Consider the following 5921-nt stretch of genomic DNA (forward strand, 5'->3'; position numbering starts at 1 on the left):
TCCTTATTGGAAGTTAGAGTTTAGGTTTGGGCTCAGTTGCAGTGGAGTCATACAGTACAGACAGTGTGGTTACTAAGTCTATGTACATGGGTAAATGCTGGTGAAGATTCTCAGTCATCCAGGTCATAGCCGTTCCAAAAAAGGTAAAGTTAAAAAACAAACCACTGGGCTTTGTTTTTTTCAAGTTTTAAGACGTTTCACCTCCCATCCAGAAAGCTATTTCAATTCAAAATGTCTGGAATAGCGTTGAGTTCCAAGCTTTATAGAGTAGCCCAACAAAGCCTTGTTATGGCTTAAAAAACATGCAATGTGAACTGAAAGAACAGGTCTGCTGCTTAGTAATGGGGAGCCGTTGAGGTTGATGATGGCCTTCAACACCGGATACTGGCCCATGCCACTGAAAATAGGAGTCGCTCGGGTCATTGTTGGCCTGGCTGACCAGGCCAACAATGACCCGAAAAGCAGTGCAAATACAAAATGTTAAAACAAGAGAGTTCAAGGACAAAGGACAGGATAAATGAATCAAGCACAGAATCGGGTACAAAAGCAAAATAAAGTAGAAAGAAAAGATAACTTAAAATTAGCTTTGTTTTTTTTTTAAGGGGTTGTGACATGTAAGAGAAATTAGCCCCCTTCTTTTTTTATTTCTAATTATACTTCCAATCCTGGGAGTTAGGAAAAAAACAAAGAAGAGGCACACCTTCTTAAGCGGCATGGTTCAAAGCATAGTCTGGAAAATACAGTACCTGAAAGAAGGCCATGAATTTCAGTGCAGGTGCCACTGGTACAGCTCCAGTGCCATGGCAAGTTATCAAAATTGGTGGCAGGCAGTGGTGGGATGTAACCTAAAATAAAAGTACTTAGTTACCGTACTTGAGTAAAATTTCTTATGTATCTTTACTTTACATAAGTAGCTTCAACCATGGATACTTTCTACTTTTACTCCACTACAATTTACATTAAGTACGTGTACTTTCAACTCTACTACAGTTTTAGAAAGCTTTTCATTACACGTTACATTCACATCATATTGTGTTTCTAATTTATTTGTTTAGTTTTGTCTTAGAATTTGGATATAATCAAATGCAACAGGGGGATTGGTCCACTGAACAACTGCAAAGTGAACAGGTAATATTAGACTCGCCTCCCCCAAGAAGAGCAAGGTGATCATCACCGAGCTTCATTCCAGAGAAACAAGCATCTAAAATTGTTTCCGGCATGTAGGTTCCGCCTAAAGAACTTTGCCAATGTTAAAATTATTTGAAAGAATTGTTCCCTTTAACTGGCTCAAAAAAATGACTCCTGGAGATTCTGGTGCCACCTTTGTCTCCCCCGAAAGCACAAGCTTCTACCTTTCAAAAACTCACACTCTAATATAAAAATATATATTGAGGTTGGTTGCTAAATGGTAAATTTTTTGCAAGTGACAGACATAAGTGAAAGTTTGTCTAGTTGTGGTCTGAAAATGTAGATTTCTCTTGTCTCATATATTTAGTTATGCTATTTATCTAGTGAAAAATGCTTTTACTCAGTTTGTTTCACCTGAAAGGCTGAGAAAATGTCTGAGCGAAGTGTGGTTTTTGACAAAACATACTTATTCCCACAACAAGCAAATTCTTTCTCAAGGTTTGTTAAAGTGTGTGTAATATGTTTTGATTCCGACACGATCGTCACAGTTTTTTCGTCAACATAAGTAAGGGAGACAAACTCTGTCTAGTCAGAACAGGGCTGAATACTGTGCTGTAACGGCTGTATGATGAACTGTTCTCTCTTTGCCAAGATATAAAATAAAGTGTCGACTGAGTGAAATCCATCAATCTCCGTTTATTTAACTAGAGTGAATAGTTGAATACTTATTTCCTACTACACTAACTTTTACAAAAGAGCCATTAGCGAGAGGTAAACCCGTTTAACGTGCATAACGGCACCGATAAGCATCCAACAGTCGATGCTAATCGGTGCTAAATTGGTGAAGAACAACTGAATTTATAACAGCCGAAGACAGGAGTCCAACCTTTTTAGTAATTTAGGCTATGGCTAACAAAGTCATTAATCACAAATAAAATAAATCCATCTCGGTTCAGTCGGATGCTACTAAAAGAAGAGTAAATCCAACCTGAGTGATAAATCTTTCATTCCGTAAAATAAACACAAGATACCATGGGTGAGAATAAAGCAGCTAATCACACAGTATTATTTCTAACAACTACGTAGGCACTAAACAATACTGAAAATAAGCACAAATAAACAAAGGGGAAGAGGGGCCCGATCAATGTCTCTGAGGAGAGTTCGAGTTTTAAGGATTAACGCATTTGAAAGTGTCCTTTAAAAATAGTAGCAGCTAAATGTGAGCAAAGTAATTAAAGCTAAATGCAGTCAAAACTGTGCAATTTACTTCGGTTTTATGGTGGAAATGAATACTGACTCAGGATTGCATTAAATTGTGGTGAGGCTGAAAGAAAATGGGTTAGCTTAGCTGGCCCCAGGGGGTCTGGTCCGGACGGGTCTAGCTGAAACAAAGGAAAGGTTAGTTCACCATGCGGCCTCTACAACTTATCTGTCATGAGGTAGCTGGGAGCTAACAATGCAGTCCACTGCAGCAGTTTCATCAGACCCACATGGCTTTGTGTGAAACTAATCAAGCATATCTATGGTTTTGACTCTTTTAATGCAATCAATCAGATGTATTAATGTTTTCATAATAAACTTATTTGCTGAGATGCAGCTGCAGTGTCCAAAACTTACCTCAGTGTTAGGAATCCAGTGGGTGTGGGCTGTGTTTTTTGTGTGTGTGTTCTCTCCCTCCACCACCAGGTGGCGCCCTGTTCTCGTTTGTTCTCCCACACACCTGCCGCTGGTTGTGCTCATTACTGAGGACTCTTAAGTGGTGGACTGTCACTACCTCGACGCCAGAGTGTTTGCCAGTTTTGAGTACTCTAGCCAAGCTGAGTTTTGCTGAGTCTAACTGAGTCTATGTTTCTCTGAGTCTAACCTTGTTTTTGTCTTTGCCTTTTCGGCAGGAAGTCATCCTGCAAACTGGAGGTTTTGGCCTTCTCCCCCTGGAAGAATTGTTTTGAGCTTCACACACTGTGCAGGGGATTAATCTCCACACGACTCGTTCAAGTTCTTCTGGAAATCGAAGTGGCAGTCCGCTCCATTGCTCCTCAAGGAACCAACCTAACCAAAGACATGTCCGCCCTCCAACGAGCCCCCCAATCTCTGTATAAACCCACACCGACTGGATTCTGGAAAGAGAGCCTTTTTCTATTAACGTGAGTCTCGTTCATCTCTGATTTTTGCAAGACGTTGTTCAAAGTTCCCACGGACCCTGGACTTACCTCTGAACTTCCCTTCTCACTTCCAGTTCCGGTGCACCAGCTCTCTGAGTTACCCTGGATCAACTTGATTTATTATTTCAATAAACGTGTTGAACTTTTCCTCTGGTTCTCTGATTGGTTTCCTGCATGTGGGTCAGATCTCTTAAAAACATCATGACACTCAATCTCTGTATCCTTAAAGGAACCCATCTTAACCCTGTGGTTACCTTAAATGCAGTCACAAGATGATTTCGACCAAAAATTTTGGAAAAATATAATTAGCAAATTTAATGTAGTTTCTGCATTAGAAGGACGGTGAGCGGTTGGTCTTAAACAGGCATGTTATTACTCAAAACCAGTGACTACTGCTAGGCATCACCTAAACAACTACAACAAACCTGTTCTTTATGGTTCTAGCATTTAAGAGAAAGCTGGAGCAGTGGGCTGTGACAGTGGATGGTGGAGGTGTTGAAATGTTGAAACTTAGGATGTAGACTTACGACAAAATCATTCTCACTATGAGAAGTAATTATTGCTCTCACCTCACAAGTCTGCTTAAAAGTTTCAATAAGTTTTCCCCAAATTTATGACAGGCCAAAGAAATACAAACGGATAGGCCGACCTTTCACCAACTTTACTAGGCATCACCTGTCATCAGAGATGCATGATGCCCTGCTAGATATGTCCTCTAACGGCATATTTTGCGAGTTTTTTGCATATGTGCTGGAAATATTAACGTTAACCTCTTGATGCTGCTTTGTGTTACATGAAATCCCAATATGTTTCAAATGATAAAGACACTAACAGCTGAAGTAAGTTACAGCCTAATGGGACGTATAAGAATATTGATCGGGCATTGGGACAGTGGGTGGTGGACAGTGTCCAGTGCATGTTAAATTGGGGGTCGGGACTCAAAAAGGTTGAGAACCACTGCTTTAAGGGATCAAACCATACCAATTATTTTTGCAATCTTCGCGATGCATTCAGTAACAGACGGATATATTACACATACAGGTTAACATGACCCTGATGGATTGTTGTAGGTAGTAATTAAAAAAAGCCACTTCACAACACATGTCCTCTTGAGGCACTTCACATATTTGATTCAAGCTGACCATAGAGAAAGGTTGGTCAGCTCAAAATAACAAACAGGGGCTTGGTGATCTTCATTAACCAGTATTTAATCCTTAAAAGGATGAGAAAAGGATAAGTAACCTACTAGGACTTCATATGTGCTCTGCCTAACAGAGGGAAATAAACCGTTTTGGCTCCTGTCTCACTCAAAGACTTAACTAGACTGATAATAACAACGCCATTCAGTTGTGTATTACAATAAATATTTGTTTTTATCCAGTAATGCTCAGTCACAACAAGAAGTAAGGCTTTAAATTTTCCATCAACAGGGATCTAAAAATCGATTAGTGAAAATCATTATTTGTAAGGTTTCCACAGAAATGTGAAAAGATCAAGTTCAACTTCAATTGAATTATCTCTTTGCATAATTTTGTCTTTACGCTCAGACTCAGAAATTGCACACAAATCAGTAATTTCATAAATTTAAGATAATCTTTTTCTTTACAATTTTTACATCAATATGAAGAAGTTTTAGGATTTTAATTAAAACAAAACAATATAGGAACTCTATGTGGAAACACAGAAGTGTGTCAATTATCTGAAATGTTTAAATCAGATACCAGCTGAGTTTTAATTCTGCTTTATCTGTGTTTATGTTGATGACATTTTAGATAATTAAAATATCTTGTAATGGGATGAAAAAAAGAGTATAATTGACTAAGACCGTGAATAAATAAATAAATAAATAAATAAATAAATAAATAAATAAATAAATAAATAAATATGAAAAACAAATAAAACATTAATTATTTAAAGCACTTCTTGCATCTATAAAAACGTTTTTGTCATAGAGATTTTATCCTGCTTCACCAACATTTATTAATGTATAAAAAGTAATAATTTTTCGACATGTTATTCTAAAGTCTGGCTAAAAACATTTACCTTTGGCTGTTTTAAATAATTGCCCCATATGTCTGAAAAAAATCGATAAAAGTCCATTGAATAAACCGGTAGTTTATTTGACATCCTGTGAGGTACCTGAATGCATCTGAGTAGCTCCGCCCCCTTTCTCCCAGACATGCCTGTTGTCGCATTTTGCCTCTTTCTCTGTCTTTCATGTTCGTGAAAAGATGCGTTTCCTCCGAAATTAACAACATAACAAACCCTGGAATATAACTGGGCTCTTTTTGAGCACCTGGACTCAGTTAACGGTAGGTTTTTTAGCGTGTTTTGCTGGCGTTTTTGCTCAGTTTTTCCCAGTGTTTTGGTGGTAATTACAATGATTAGCAACCATGTTTGGAGGTAATTAAAACAGCTGCAGAGATGCTCTAAGAAGAAATTAGGACACCATTTGTGGACGTTTTAAAACTTCCATCTTTTTAAGTATTCTGTCTGTCAGATATCGCTACAGAACAGGTTCTTTATCACTGGAAAGGTAAAACATTATTTCTATGAAACAAGCCCACTTATAATGTTCTTTTTATATATATATATATATATATATATATATATATATATATATATATATAT

General features: G+C 37.8%; 1 protein-coding gene across 2 annotated transcripts in view; it reads left to right on the forward strand.

Annotated features, from left to right (window-relative positions):
* Positions 1-5465: 5465 nt before the first annotated feature.
* The window catches only part of LOC107094806 (coiled-coil domain-containing protein 106-like), a 9163-nt gene continuing 8707 nt past the window's right edge, over positions 5466-5921 (forward strand). For both annotated transcript variants that reach the window (XM_015390652.1, XM_015390651.1), the window contains exon 1: positions 5466-5602. The gene's annotated coding sequence lies outside the window, so the exon portion shown is untranslated. The remainder of the gene's footprint in view (positions 5603-5921) is intronic.

The sequence above is a fragment of the Cyprinodon variegatus genome, unplaced genomic scaffold (assembly GCF_000732505.1).
Source record: "Cyprinodon variegatus isolate N-32 unplaced genomic scaffold, C_variegatus-1.0 Scaffold507, whole genome shotgun sequence".
Classification (NCBI taxonomy): domain Eukaryota; kingdom Metazoa; phylum Chordata; class Actinopteri; order Cyprinodontiformes; family Cyprinodontidae; genus Cyprinodon; species Cyprinodon variegatus.